Genomic DNA, 16,919 nt, shown 5'->3' with positions numbered 1-16,919 from the left:
GAGCTGAGCACATGCACAAGAATAACCACAACAGAACCTGGAGGTGGTAAGTTGTTCAAAGCATGTTGCATGTTGCACCATCCTGGTTACATGCGATTTTGTGTTCAAGAAAGCAAAACTGGGCTGAGCTACTAGGTATTAGCAATGTGCTAAGGCCAAACTTGAATCCACAGAAAGTCAATTCTGCAGCAGCCTCTCTTTCTTTTCAAGCCCACAAAATTGGCCTTTTTCTTAAGCTTGACTACACATATTAGCTCTTCTTTCACATCTATTGTGAACGATCCCTTTAGAAAGGGTGTGCCAAAACGAATGAAGTAAAGTTTACTTTCAGATAATCTCTACAGTTTTGAGTTCTAGAGAATATTTACTAAAACTAGCAGCAGTAATAAATTCTTCTATGATTGATTAAAAATAATAGAAACAAATACAAATGGATACAACCCATTGAATAGTTTTTTTCTGGTGAAACATGAACTATCTCAGTGGATTCTGAGGTGGATTGAGAACTGGCTGAAAGGCAGAGCTCAGAGGGTTGTCGTCAGTGGCGCAGAGTCCAGTTGGAGGCCTGTGGTTAGTGGCGTCCCCCAGGGCTCAGTACCAGGTCCCATCCTGTTCAACTTTTTCATCAATGACCTGGATGAGGGGACAGAGTGCCTCCTCAGCAAGTTTGCTGATGATACCAAGCTGAGAGGAGGGGCTGATGCACCTGAATGGCAACACAGCCCTCAGAGAGCTCAACAGGCTGGAGAGCTGCTCTGAGAGGAACCTCATGAGGTTCAACAAGGGCAAGTGCAGGGTCCTGCACCTAGGGAAAAATAACCCTAGGCACCAGTACAAGCTGGGGGCTGATCTGCTGGAGAGCAGCTCTGCAGAGAAGGACCTGGGAGTGCTGGTGGACAACAAGTTGACCATGAGCCAGCAATGTGTCCTTGTGGCCAGGAAGGCCAATGGTCTCTTGGGGTGCGTTAGGAAGACTGTTGCCAGCAGGTCAAGGGAGGTGATCCTGCCCCTCTACTCAGCCCTGGGGAGGCCTCGAGTGCTGTGTCCAGTTCTAGGCTCCTCAGTACAAGAGAGACATATGGAGCTACTGGAGAGAGTCCAGCGTAGGGCTGCAAAGGTGATCAGAGGGCTGCAGCACCTGCCCCATGAGGAACAGCTGCGAGAGCTGGGCCTCTTCAGCCTGGGGAAGAGAAGACTGAGGAGGAATCTGATCAATGTCTACAAGCACCTGAATGGTATACACAGCTCTTTTCAGTTGTCCCATGCGACAGGACAAGAGGCAATGGGCAGAAATTGAAGCACAGGAAGTTCTGCCTGAACGTGAGGGGAAATTTCTTCCCTGTGAGAGTGACGGAGCCCTGGCACAGGTTGCCCAGAGAGGTTGTGGAGTCTCCTTCTCTGGAGATCTCTTCAAGGCCCGCCTGGATGCAACCCTGTCTAACATGCTCTAGGTGACCCTGCTGAGCAGGGAGGTTGGACTAGACGATATCCAGAGGTCCCTTCCAACCTTACCCACTCTGTGTGATTCTGTGAAATAAGCCCACAAAGTCTTTTCTGCCCATGTATCAGTTTATGTATTTCGAAGAAAGTTATGTAAAAACTGCACCAAGTGTTTTTAGGAATTGCCTAATTACTATTCAAACTCAGTCTGAAAACTGGCTCTAACAGATTTTATGTACTGGACATTACACCAATTGCAACTGCTTTCAAATTAACTGTTCTGATTTATCCCTTTTTAATAATAACGTTACCACTTGTAACTTATCATATACAACAGAGGAATTCATCATACAAGATAACTTGTTTCCACACCACAAATTCTGGAAAAAATCTATAAATGGTGCTGGAAAAGCATATACTTCCAATATGAAAGTTAAGCTAGGAAAGGTACAGAAGTAAAGACAGAACTTTTGTTTTTGCAGCTTATGATACCAGCATATGATACCTGCATACAAAAGTACAGTAGCCTCATCAGTCAGCATCTATAAATGCTTGTATCAAAGAGTTTCAGATCTTTTTCCATCTGTCACAAGCGTCCATCAAGCCTTGTGGTATTGTCTTACTTTTACACTTTTCTGAATAGCAAAATATCATTCCAGTACTTTTAAAAAAAAATGATTGCAAAAATACAGTTTGTCCCCCATCCCTCAAATACAGAACATAAGAACAGTAAGAAAGCTGCAAAGAAATTAAATGTCGGGAAAGGCCTGAGTAAGACTGTATTATGTATACATTTTCCCCTCTTGCAAGCATGCATAATCTTATAACATCAAATTAGAAAAGGGGCTTAAAAGTTCATTATTATCTTAAAGTACTATTTTAAGTGGTAATTCTGCAAGACAGTTGCAAGAATGTCCAACTGACTGGTAATTATGCCATTCCTGGAAGCAAATCCTTTAGATACAATACTTACTAGAACTAGATAACAATATACCTGTCCCTTGGAATAGTATGTGTAAAAGTAGCTACAGTCAGAATTAGTGAGTAGTCTGAGTTGGACAATTCCTTAATTAGTACATAATTGCTGAGAAAAATAAAAGACGAAAAGGGAGTCCAAATAAAAGCAGCAAATTAGATTGTCTGTTCAAAAAAATAACCCAAATTAAGCCATGCTGAAATAATAAATGCTGTACCCAGAAACTAAAATTATCACTACAGAACAGAATATTACGGCAGCTAAGCCTAAAGGGTGTTCTGTTGTTGAAGCACACTCTAGGATACACTGTATAATGCTTGAAAGATATTATTAAAGCTAGCATATCAGAAGACATGAGTGACGTTTGTTTGAAACAGAGAAGGTCAAACTTGAATAAAGCTTGGTTGACAGGAGAAATGGAAGAATTGCTGCTAGCACTTTACTAGCAGTGATGTAGAAAAAATGACTAGTGGATACACTGAGAGCCAAACTAGGAGGTCAGCTTGGTGAAGATGAAAACTGCATTTGTGTCTTATTAATAACTGGTCTGTAAATCTGAAAAAAAACCTAACATGCTTTAAAAACCATCTCTGGTGCTTAGAGATTGAGTCCCATTCAACTTTTAATGGCTCGTTTTCTATTAAACAGGTACTAAATACTGCTATACAATTCTGAAATTTGCCTCTAAAAGAATACATTTTTGTCTGCCAAAAAAACTATTTCATCATTGAACATAGTATTAACATAGTGCCTCTCAATTTCTGGTAGTTTCAAAGATGACAGTTCTCTTGAAGACTAGGTTTTCTTGACATTTTCCTGCTGGTCAGAATGATAGTAAAGTACAAACTGCATTTTAAGCACTCTTTTCAGACTCCGTAATGTAGTGGAATGGTAAAGCATATATTATCCATCAAGGATAAAAATGAGAATTTTATCTTTTTTAATATAAATAATGACAAACATTAAATGGAACCCAGTAATTAATTACACTCTATGAAAGCAAACTGATTAATGGGTTATTGCCACTTCCGCATTCTTTCCACAGCACACAGCAAGCATCCCCACAAGATACTTGACTTCAACCACTGTATCACTGGTCTTACTTGCAAGTTAAAGTCCTATTATGTTTCTTTGAAAGAAATCATAGAAAACAGCCACTTAGTTTGATACCTGCTGTGAGAACAGTCCCTCAGGACTTATGATAATAATAAAAAGTAAATCACATACAATGTATAACAAGTATTAGCACAGATAAGGACTTTACTGACACACACTGCTTGGTTTGAGGTACCAGTAGAGACAGAGGTGACAACAGGGCAAGAAGACAAAACAGCTGCTTGGGACATACATGTGAACTGTTGACCACCTTAACCAACAAAAACCATGTCTGCAATAACAAGTAGTGCACTGCTATAGGTACAGATCAGTAGATCAGCCGTTGATGCTGAAGATTCAATGTCCACATTGCAAGTGTTGCAGGGGCACTTAATTCAGACTGGTTATAATCCGGTCCTGCGCACTGAAAGTCCATTAACACGTGAGATGTAACCTTGGAGAGCATGTTTTGGTCTAGTTTCATCTGTAAGAAATCCAAATCACACACTCTTGAGACCCCCTCAGTGATCAAACCAAATCTGGTAAACTGGGAAGACTGGCAGATTTGCTTTGAAAGCGTATTCCCAATGTAAAGTAAAATACTAATAGTCACAGACTCCTAAGTCATATAGATATCCTGCTATTCAAGATCAAAAGCAGTATGTAGAACTAAGACCAAGAACAAAGGAGCAAAACATAGTATCTGGGAAATAGTCATATATTTCACAGACTATTATATGTATAGGCACTATCAGTAAGAAGTTGTTTTGTTTTCCTGAGAAGAAAATGAGCATCTACTTGCTAGTTAAGGTTTAAGGAACGAGCTAAAACAGTCTCAAACTCTTAGAAATTAACTTCAAAAAACAAAATTGAGAAGGCTGACTGTCAATCCAGAGTATGCTGCTAACTTTAAAAAGGTGGTGGATGGTAAGGACTTAGCGAACTTGAAAACTTTAGCTAAGTCAGACTAATTTCAAGACTTACTGTAGTGGAAGAAAAGGCTGAGTAAACCCATAAGCACCTAGATGACAGCAGCCAGCATCGCTTACTCAGGTAAGACAAAGAAACCTGATTTTCCTGCGTTGATAGGTAATTGTGTTCAGATAGCAGTACTGGGCATACAGCACAATATCAATTGAAAGAATTGTTGATGTGATATTAGTGCAAGAAAAAGCAAAGTATTAGTACATATCATACATGAGACAAAGGAGGTGATTCAGCTGTATGGGCACCTGCTAATTTCAGAGAAAGCTGTCTTTCTGGTTTTTAGTAGTACACTACAAAGAAACAAATTGAAGAGAAAAAAAGAGGACAAAAGTCAGAACAATCGGAGAGTCATAAAACAATCTGTGAGGACAGACTGTAAGGATCGGGTTCTTTTCCCATTCACCGCTCAGGTTCGTTTAGTCTTAAAAAAATATAATTAAAGGAGGTGATGATAGTACTTCAAGTGCATTTAAGGGTATAAAAGAGTAATAAGTTTTTTTCCATGTCTAATGATACTAAGCTTAATTTGGAACAATGATGATTTAAGCTAAAGATTAGAAAAATGTAAACTGCAGGTATAGGTTAGGAAGAATTAGAATTAAATACCTAGGAATGTTGTGAAGACTTCCAAAAAGTCAAGGAAACATCTGAGGGGGACAGTTTAGCTGTATTTGTTGTTGCCTCCAAGAGAGAAAGTGTAAAACTCCACGACCTCTCAAGGACCCCTTAACTCTTAGAGTTTACAGATCAATGATATCAACAAAATAATATGATGCAAAAGCGTGAGATACAAACTAGTATCAAACATTTGCAAAGAAAATACATACTGAAGTGTTTAGAGACTTTTTTAATCCATGTTTTTTTCCATGATCTGTAAACTTAATCTGTTTGAATATATCATACGTTTTGTGCAAGTCAGAAAATACTTTAAACAGTTTAAATTAAATGTATTAGTGCAAAGACCGTCAGGGTAGCATATATTTCTCTTACTTCACTGATCCTATATGTCACCACTCGAACTCAAAATGAAGATTTGGGGAACCTGTAGGCTGTACTAGTAACTGGCTAGATATAACTGACTCTCTCATCTCTCTTGGTGCTTAAAAGGTTTAATCATCTTTAAAATTTTATTTACTCTCCTAAATACCAAGTCTTTTATGTAAAACTTACTTACCTAACCCTTACACGATATTTACTTGCATGCGTCTCTTTTATACATAAATAACATTATATAATTTCCTGAGTATAACAGAACTAAGCATACATTAGAACTTACTGGTAATACTGCTCCCTGAAAGGCTAAACTGTTCATAAAGATTCACCCCACAACCTTAGTCAAAAATGTGGCTTGAACTGTGGCTAGTTTCCCTTCCTTCCTTAAGTACAGTGGAAGTAAAAATTATATTGACAAGCCTGTCTGTGGTCTGTATTAGATTAAAACAAACAAAAAAAATCCCCCAAACTCCCCCCAAAACCCACAGGCTAATCAAGAAAAGGTTATTTTATATGACTGAAATGCATTTCTCAGATTCATTTAAATAGCAGATTAATGGAAGATAAGTAAGTGTTACAGGTGAACATGGGGACCTCAAGAACTACTGCAAACCTCTTCCTCAACTAATCAGAAAATGCGGTTTGAATACAGTGATCAAAATTAACTTTTATGATGGAACTCAATCTCACATTAAGATTACACATAAAATAACAAGTCATGTAGTATGCATGCCTGTCCTGAATATGCAACTTTCAAGTGACATCATTGTGAAATAATGTACTGTATGTTAAGATTCTTATTGCCCTCTCTGTTGCTTATTACTGCTTCTCAGCTGAGTGCCAACAGTGCCAATGGCTTCCTGCTGCTCCAAGTTGTAGAGGCAGTGACTGTTGAGGGTGGCTGTGGTTTGTAGTGATTACAGGCAAAAGAAAGCTCCATAAAAGGATCATACCTGGGAATCAATCACAGTACAATTCTAAGAATTGTACATTCTAACAGAAGCTAGTCCTGTAATGACTAGTATTGAGATGCTGAAGATTTTTTTTTTTCTTTTTCCTTGCCTGGATAGAGATTTTCAACTCTTAAAGAGTCTCTGTTTTCAAGGAGCCTAATGTGGTAGTCTCAGGACACTACCCGGGGTCACTTCAATCTGCCGGGAGGTTTGTCTGAGGAACAGAGGTAGATTAAATACTAATAAGCACAACTTCTTTCCATCACTTTACTCAGTGCCAGAGGAAATTATTCTGAAGCTACATATCTACGACAATGCACAATCTCCCCCCTTTTGTGTGCGTTTAACTGCTGTTGCAAACATTGCTTTAAAGCAGTATTCATTGGGCTGTATGTGGAACTTGGGGAAGGAGGTGTATGCAATGCTGAAATTGGCTTTTTCTGAATATATCGTAAATAGGTTGAGTCAAGAGATGCATATTTAGCTTTTATAGTCATTTTTGCATACATTTATTTGTTTAATCTATTCACAAGACAACTATGGTAAGCAATTAGGTACTATGTAACGAATCAACACAAAGCATTTAAATTAAAAAAGCCATTTTAAAATATGGCTGCTGGAAGAAGGAAACAGGCATGAAAAAAAGACAGACTCATTACCCCCCACCTCGTGCAGTCACTGTACTTGAAAAAAGAAACAGTATCACCAGGCCAAATTCTGTTAATCTTACTCATACTTCAAATAATTCCACTGAAATAATGAAGTTGCTGATGCATCCTAAAAAGGATGGATGAATTTAGCCCAAAGTTAACACAATGGGTATAAAAATATGTAAGTAAATAAAAATCAGGTCAAACAAGTTTAAAGCAGCTTCCGCAGTGCCCTAAAAGCACCAACTAGGAGCTCTAGAAGACTATTCTGGGAAAGAACTCCATACTTGAAGACTGTCAGCTAACAGAGTCCTCCTACTCTAACTTTCTTTTTTTTTTTTTTTTTTTTTTTTTTTTTTAATTACTGGAGTCCAGCTGCAGGCAGAGAAAGAAGAATGACTATCTGAAAAAATCTTTTTTTTTTTAACTTAAATTTTCCTATTTTAGCTTGCATCATAGAGTATCCAGTCCATCAAAACCTACTGCACTGCATATCTATTTCATTTATGGGTAAGAGTGCAAAACACAAATAGCTGGAAATCTAGTCAAGTTCACGGTGAGAGAAGTCAGTCTGGTCTCAGTTCAATTCATAATAGAGGGGGCAGCATTAAATCTAAATATAGAATTATGTTATTCTCTGATAGATAATACAGACAGACAGAAAATTCTTGCATAATGGTTGAGTCTTATAACTACTACTGTAATCAAGTATGTAGCAAGTGCAAAATGTAGAAATTTTCCTTTTTTGGGGAAGAAGGTCAGACTCCTTGGGGGGGGGCAGGGAGTATGAAAATACATTCACATTCTGTATTACAATTACTAAGCTTCTATTAGTCTGCTTTACTACTGTTCATCTATTTTGCTTGTTTGAGATAAACCCAGCTGCTCTAAAGCAGCATGCTTTTTTTCTTTTTTCTTTTTTTTATGGCTATTGTCACTGTATCAGTCACAAAACAACAAAAACTGTACATTTCAGACACTGGATTCTACTTTAGTGCTTCATGGTTTAGTGCAATAGAAAATGAAATATTTTCTGTTGTTAAAAGTGTTAAATTATGATTTCTTTGTCAAATTGTAATATAGGTGACATTTCACAGCATTTGTTTTTATCATAAAACAACAGATGAACAGGTGGGTAGAAAGCACACATTATCAGACCTCAGTGTGTTCAGGTAAGTCTGAAGTTTGATTTTTATTGCTTTTTCTGCATGTTGTGCTCATATCAAAGTATATTAATCATTCAAAATGCAATTTTAACTGTTCACCTGCATTTAAAACTCCAAATAATCTAGGCATCCTAGTATTTTTTTTCTCACAGCTAAACCACAATCAAAAGAAAAAGAAGAAAAGTAGTATATACTTTTGTGAATTAAGTATTAGATTCTCATTATGGTCTAATCCATTAGGAGATTAAGCACCTTTTTTAATTTAGGAATTGAACAGAGACTGAGGAGCAAACAGGGATTGGTTGGGAATGAAGACTGAGAACAGGAGTAGAACAGAAATGATGCAGAGTGACAAGGAACAGGAGAGCAGCAGGAGTTAGACCGGACTCCTGCGTCCATAGGCCTATGGTATTTTAGAAACCAGATTGGATGGAGCAGACCAGAAGGTGCTCAGCCTGAAGAAACAGAATAGATGCTCATTGGAGAACACTTCCTGAACCTGTCACAGACCTCAATACACTAGAGACTTGCTAAGTCGCGCTTTGATTCTGCTATCAGTAAGAGTTTACAAAATCTAATGCCAGTGTCTTAAGTCTTTCTACTACTAGTGTCAAAGAGTATGAACTACTCTGTGAGCATTAGTGGCAAGCGTAACAGACAAAGATCCCAACCTGCTGCTACTGATTTCAGTGTCACTAGGATAATTTTCAAAAAATTTACCATGTTAAAAATCAAAATAATCCTCAATCTGGGCAATGATTAAAAAAACCCAAACATGCCTGGCATTAAGGTTGTCTGTGCAATCTTAATTTTGCCTTACCTGCCTTAAACCACATGCTAACTCTTTGCATTACTGCTTTACGTGATGGCACTAGACGGATTCTCCCAGCAGGTGAGAAAACTCTGCAGGTTGTTAAAATCTCTGTCAGTAAGATTTCTGTTTCAGCAGAATAAGGCAGAAGATAACAGGAAGAAAAAGGAAAGCCTTGCAAATCAGACAGTTGATGACCGCCATAGACTTCACCTATGGCAATTCTTAGTGACATTAAGCAAATCATTCCATGGAAACTTTAATGTATCTGAGTAGCCCTATTAAGAATGGAGAAATTATTCTAGTAGGCCCATGCCTCTACAAAAGTTCACATTCAGCATAGAAAACAGGGCGTGAATCAGCAGATCTTTAGGAGTCTCAAACTGGACTTGAGACCTTTCAATAATTCTGGCAGAAATAAAGCTGAAGAGTTACATCTCTTGAACAAAGTTGAGAGTGCTGTATACCAAATACAGAAAGTGTAACATGGTACCAGGATACCGAAAAATGAGACTTAATCACTTCTAAATGTGCTCCCCAAATACTGACAATTGAATTTAATCGTACTATACATCAGAATAGCACATGAAAGTTGGGCATACTTCTCACAGTACCTTGTGACATTTTCTTTCTTTTTTTTTCTGAATATGCACTCAAATGGAAACAAGATGAATCTCAAAGTAGCACGTAGCACATTTCGCCTGCTACTAAAAATCAGCTTTATTCCTAACCAGAGTTGTAACATATCCTTTTATTCAGATTTCTCCAACAGAATGAATAATAAAAACTTCTGGAACTTCCTCACCCTTCTTTTTCCTTTAATAATGAAATCTTGTGCATATGGGTATGGAAGCTTCTCATGCCTAACTTCAACATTTAGCCTTTCTTCATACTTTTAAGCAAACTACTCAACTTCTACAAGCCCTGCTTCACACAAATCCTGAGCATCTCTTCTGATCCAGGTAGAGCTAACTTCAGTTTTAGAACACTTCAGCTAAAAGCAGTATCTAGCAGCCAATATATCGCTCTAAAAGAATTAAGTGTTATTATAATATTGAATGATTTGGTATCCATTTATTTGCTATGAATTTACCACTGAAAAATAGTACACTTATACCTTATATGCTTATGTAATTCATTGTATAATGAATTACAGGTCATGTCTGGCTCTCACTGCGATCAGCAAGATATTCAAATATTAAAATTTAACAACAACTGAAACACTTGCACATTACTATGAATTGACTGCCAAAATGAAATGTCAGTATTGTTTCTGTATGTTCAGATTATTATTATTATTAATGAAAGCTATGTGCTACAAAATCCATACTTTTTATATGCTAAAAGGTTTTACATGTAAAACTGAGTTCAACTTAGGGAATCAACAGCATATGCTTAGAAGATGCGTAAGTTCAACAGTTTGTTTTTCTGATCCTTAAGTATTGTACTCCATTAAAGTAGCTGCCATTTAAATTTCCCTTTTTACCAAGCATTAGTGAGATCCTTATAAAAATGTAGTATCTTTCTCTTTGTGATGAATAACATTTTTTTGTTTTTCTGCAAGATGGTAACAGTTTAACACCAGTTGTAACAGAACAGCAGGATTCTTTTAATGAATGTTTTTACATTAACCTTTGACACCTTTTCAACTGTCTAGCACCACTCAGTAAAAATGCTTAATATAACAGACATTAAACATCAGATAATGATAAACCAGAAGCTACTAGGACTAGGTTGTAGGAAATGAAATCGTATACATGTTTCTGAACCGATAAAATTTGAATTGAGATTCTGTACTACAGAGATTTGATAGAAGTGGCTTATTTGTTCTCTCAAGAATTCTATCTTCTGTTCATTCAGTTTAAAGGTAAAAACTGTATTTGTATTTCTTTCTGCTTAGAATATGAAAACAAACTGTGCTTGTTAAGATAAGAAGATTCTAAAGAGAAACACTGGCTCTTATTACAGCCTTGCAGTTCTGCTGTCCTACATGGAAGTTACTGGTTGATAAATGAGGTCAGAAGTTCTATTAAAAACAGCAATTCTGTCACTGATGTGGGACACTCTACTGATGAGCATGCACATTCACAAAAAATTGAAAGCATTTACAGCAGTTTTTAAAAAAGACTGCTGTTCAGAGCTGAAGAGCATTTGTTCATATCTTTGCTGTTATCATCATGTCATCAATAATTTAAAGGCTACAAAGGAAAGCTTAAGAAGTTGAGTCACTGAACTGTATAAAAGTTAAAACAAACAAGCAAAAAAATCCACTTAAAAAAAAACAGCTGAAGATCTATCAGAATTAGCTACATAATAAACAGGAAAGAAATCACAGGTTAAACCAGAAAATAGCTACATTATTATAGTTGTTTTAGAATTGCTTGAAAATGTGAAATCTGTTTAAGTAGGGAATTTACGAAAATTTCTCAATTCTTTATTAGAAAAAATGTAGGAAGTCTAACTTTCTACAATATGCATGTATTCTATTGTATTCTACAATACAGCATGCAACAGATCATTAAAATGTGACTTAGTCTTTCACTACATACAACAGAAGACATGTAATGAAAATAACTACAGAAATTTGAGGTGGTGAGAAAAGGAGACAAATCAGTTCATTATGAGTGCTGAGGACAGAATCCCTTTCCAAGCTACTAAAAGACAAAGTATGGAACACTAGAAAATCAGGTCATAGTACCAACAAAATGAAAGCTGTTTTGAAAAAAAGGACTAGAATAATTTAACTGAAGGAAATGATGCAAAAGAAAAGCAGATCACAGAGTATCAACTATTTTCTCTTCCTCTGAAAGTCTCTTACAATTCATTTTTTTCCTCTGACCTCTATCAGCCTCTGAAGATGAATTAAATAACAGAAAGTGGGTCAAACTAAACTAGCCTTTGACTAGCCCAGTATCCTACCTCCAGAAACAGACAGGCAATGACACTTAAGAGAAACATCATACGGGCAAATTAAAGCCAAAATATACAAATCTGTGAAAATCAGTCAGTAGTCCCTTTATTACAGCATTACAGGATTTAAGCTGACTGGGAAAGCTTTGTAAAATAAAATAACTCATAGATAAAAAATATTCCAGAAAAATGAGACAATTGAAAACAAATGCAAACAATACTAACAATCAATACTAACAACTGAACTAATGATTGCAAATACTATCGTTATCATTAGAATCATCTGATCATTTGACAGATCTTAGAAAACTGCAAGACAAATACATCTATATGTCTATATAGTTATAGCCAAGCAAAAAAATGGTCTCACAATAAGAGATAAGCATTTGATTCAGCTAACACGATCAGGCACAGTGAAAGACTTGAACCGAATACAGCCACCACTTCAAATACAATTGTAGGAAATCACTGATGATGAAAGAACTGAAAGAGGAAGAGGCAACTAAAGACAGTAGCCTTGAATATTTAAGAACTGCTTCTCCAAATATTTATAAAGAACAAGAAAGGGAGCTATAAAAGTTCCTGCCTCTAGCATTATGTGGCATTTGTCCGGCAGATAAAACTTATTACTACACTGAATCTTCAAAAAAATTAGTGATTTCCTATTATTCTCAATATACACGCTTTTACTTGCACTGTGCTTCTGAGAACCTTTGTCAATGTAAAACCAAACACTGTCCAATCTTGCTGTAAGTATAAGAAAATTATACTGATTTTTAATAATGTAACTGCTCTTTCACACAAATTAGATATTACAAAATGTAAGAACATATACTCACAAATACAAAATATCTAAGTACCACTAATGTAAAAAACATTATAAAGCTCTGCATATTTTATCATGCAACTTTTTTTAAAAAAACTCAAGCAGTTAAAAAAGGCCTCAGCAAGATGATTCCACTAGACTTTCTTAACAGAACACAACTCCCCCATCCCTTACTGTTAGCTTTTGCATCACAGACAAAAATCAAATTAAATGCTATTTGTTTGAGCTCTGCTTGAAAGTACTAAGTTGGAATAATTAAGCATAATCATTAAAGATATGGACTGATATAAAAAGCCACAGACTGGTGCAGTAGAATGCAGGCATGCTTACAGTTCCACTGTGCTTTTCCTATCTCACAGGACATACGCTAATCCCTCTGATTTCCATGATCACTGTATTAAAATCCCTCTTCATTTTTTAGAATCAATCATATACAGGTAGTTTTTCACCCAGCAAAGGACTTCGACAAAAACCGAAGAACATATTTTCTTGATAGAGGAAAAGAAAACAAACGAAAGACAATCACCTTTCTTCTCCTCCAGCTCCCAAAGTTCCCAAACTACACCCCATTGCTTTATTTGTACAGTATCTTCTCTACCTTACTGTTGTGGAGAAGCATCAGTTCTATCCTATTTGTCTAAAGAGGACACAGGGACCAGTGGGTCAAGGTTAAGGACTGCTTTAGCTTTTACCTATTTTCTGTACATTCTTCTCTCCTGATTTATTTTTACTTCTACTAGTAAGTTCAAGATGTAAAAGGACTTATTCCAGTGATTACAGGATAGGTTTGATGAGGTGGGAAAAGTTGTTATTACTGGATCATTTTACAAATAACTCTTTCATCTTGAAATCTCCTTTTTCTTTGTAGTCTAACAAAATGCTATGCAATCTAAAGCTGCAGAAGACAAAAGAAAAATATCTTAAGAAAAAAGTAGAGATGCCAAACTGTTAAAGAGGAAACAGTGTTATGACCTGTAGTCTGCAGAAACGTGGTAACACTAAGTTATGATCATGTTTTCACTAGGAAAAGGGGGTGGAGCAACAAGGGCACAAAAGCGTGATCATCTCTGTCTTTCCTTCTTCGTTCTTGGTTGATGTGCAGCTGATGGACAAGATTTCCTTTGGCGAAGCAGCAATTATGCACCTGGTACCTGGAGCTATACACAGCTTGCAGACCTGTAATATCACTGGCAAAATCACATGCTGCTGCTTGGCCTTTGCAACCAGGAAAGAATGGTTCTCAAAGGGAAAAATAACATCAGAGTCAAAATGAGCTCCCCCATCACATCTCTGACATCCCAGTGTTACATAAAGAAATTTAATCTGTTTTACTGGTCAGCTCCAGAGAAACTACTAGCACATCAGTCAGTAGCTACTTGCTAGAGAAATAGGTTACAGTCTTTTCTGTTTTCAACAGTGTTTTTCATCTTTTTTCTAGCTGATCTGTATTTTATTATATATTATATACCTTAACAGAGCATTAGTGACATTTGTAAACAGCTCTGTGACCAACACTATTAGAAAACATGGACTACCTGAAAAACCCTCTTTATAAATGATCTTATCTGAAAATTAGCAAAATTAAACATGAGCAAGTGCAGAAAAAAAGCCTCTCACAAAAATGCTATCTACTAGACGATATGAAAGTGCAAGTGTCTGTACGTTTGTTCATTACTACAATTTTTAATATATCAATTCTGTTCTTAACAGAACTTCTGATCCTGCAAGTTATCATAATATTCTCTACAGATGAGGGAGGCAAACCCCATGGTTGACATGATTCCAACAATTTTTTTTTTTTTTTTTTTAATCATTAGGAACTGGAGACCTCACACCTACATGCTTCTATTTAAGCATCCAGGCAAACTGCATAGATGCTCCACTGATCCCCTGGAAAATGTGCATAAAGAGAACGTTTGGCACCTGTTCCATGAAAGTAGTCAGAATTATGCCTGGGTACCAAAACAGAATCTCTTCAGCTTAACACCAGATTGTAATGTTGTGCTTCTCCAATAGACTAGAAAGATTTGAGCATGTTTATGAACACACGTTTTCCATGTCACTACATTTTTCAAGATGTATGTTTGCGTCTTTATTCAGCCAGTTGGTTTAACAAGATTCCTTTTATCCTGAAATTGCTTTATAAAATGATGCTATGTTTCTGGCCTCCAAAATACAGCTATCTAAAGAAAAAGATTGTTTTAGTCTTAAAAGTAGAAACTTTTTTATCTTGAGGGTAATATATTAATTTGTGCTCTTTGCAGAGCAGAATCAATGCAGTTTATAAATAAGTCCTTGGAACCAATATTCATGCCCAGGTTTTCTCTAAGCCCTAGTAAATTTTTTAATTCTGTTTACACACAAAAAGGGCAGGCAAATTTCATGAATACTTAATCAACATTAATTCTAAAATTGGAAAAAATAGTGTTAGATAGTTTTCTACTCTTGTCAGGATTAGGGCAGCAGAAACAAATGGAAGATTTTCCTCTAAACAGAAGGGTTTTTTTTTTTTAAAAAAAAAAAAAAAGTATGATTTATGTTAAATCATACTGATTAAGGATTTTTTTTTTTTGTCAATAAAAGGACAGATGCAAATATTCCAGCAAAAGACTGTCTGGTATAAACAGAATTTCTTTGGATTCTCAGACTAAGTCATGAAAGTGTAAGAGGAACACAAATTTTTCTGACATAATAATGTGCACTTATGCGGTAAAGGGCTATTGTGTTCTTTTGCCCTGTTGATCCTCAACTTATTTGCTCATTATCCTTTTTCAAAGGAATGCAAAGAGTTTAAGATTTTCTGATAAGTATTCTGATAACTATTAAAAAAAAAAAAATACTATCAGCCATAAGAATACTATTACCTTACCTAAGAGATATCAAACAGCTTTTTAAAGATTCTTTCATTTAAAGTTTCTAGAACTTTAAATGCTTATTTTTTGTTTTAAATAGACTTTAGGAAAAAAATCCTAATTTCTTGTAAGTGGTTTGTTTTATTTGAATGAAAATAGTTCAAGATGATGATCACTACTTTCAGTGCAATTTTTCTTTCTTGAGCCCTCTTTTTATTGACTAAATACATAGTACCAGTAAGCATCTGATGCAGCTCATTCTTCCACCACATCCTAACTTTAGAGTAAGTGTTGAATAACTACTTGATCTTTCTTCACAGACAAAAATGGCTGCATCATCTTTATCATTAACCAGTTAAACCTCCTCACACAATTCTTCCAAAGCAGCTGCAATTCTGTTCATCTCAAACGGAATGGACAGCCCTTGTCTTAAATCTCTAATCTCCCATTTCCACATAAAAGGGCAGATGGGAAGCTGGGATATAAGACTTATGTCAGACTCTACAGTGAAACCAGTGGTAAAAAAAGAATCCTAGAATACAGTATTTTACTTTCTGTGATACCACTGGAATATTTCCACAGAATGCATCTAGCAAAAACCAAACAAAAAGGTTTTTCTACAATTTCACCTAAGCAGGTTAAGTATAGGAAAAAAATAAATTTATCAACTTCTAACCACATCATAGAATCGGTAAGGTTGGAAGGGACCTCTGGAGATCATTTTAGTCCAACCCTCAAGGAAGTGACCCATATGGGGATTGAACCCATGACCCTGGCATTATTAGCACCATGCACTAACCAACTGAACTAAACCTAACTCCTGAGAATTTATTCTGTTTCTCATACTTCAGCCTCTTGCCCCCCCAAAAGTGAAGTTAAAGATGTCTAAAGATATCTTGTTCATCTGACCAAAAAGGCTGGCACCAACATGAAGAAAGGAAAAAGACAGTTGGTAAATATGGATTAGTAAATTCCGTACTTTGTTGTCACCCCCAATAAAGTATTAAAAAAAAAATCTTAATATGTAGTAGATCCTGGTTCCTTAGCATCAAACATCTATTCAACCATAAAACAAGGTATTCATTTCCTACTCAGAATGTTTACGACTGTACATCTGTTCTATTGTCACTATTGTCTCCTGATGTAAATATGGAAGAGGATTCATGCTGAAAAAAACTTGTAAGCTACCTGCTTATCCCTATTATTTACATATGAAGAGAACAATGACAGACTAACCAATTTCTATTGAAAGTATTACAT

General features: G+C 36.1%; 1 protein-coding gene across 5 annotated transcripts in view; it reads right to left on the bottom strand.

Annotated features, from left to right (window-relative positions):
* Positions 1-16,919, bottom strand: part of UNC13C (unc-13 homolog C) — a 246,277-nt gene that overhangs the window by 153,080 nt on the left and 76,278 nt on the right. The gene's annotated exons all lie outside the window — the stretch shown is intronic.

Source organism: Rhea pennata, chromosome 10 (genome assembly GCF_028389875.1).
Source record: "Rhea pennata isolate bPtePen1 chromosome 10, bPtePen1.pri, whole genome shotgun sequence".
NCBI lineage: Eukaryota > Metazoa > Chordata > Aves > Rheiformes > Rheidae > Rhea > Rhea pennata.
This window is presented reverse-complemented; position numbering and strand designations above follow the sequence as displayed.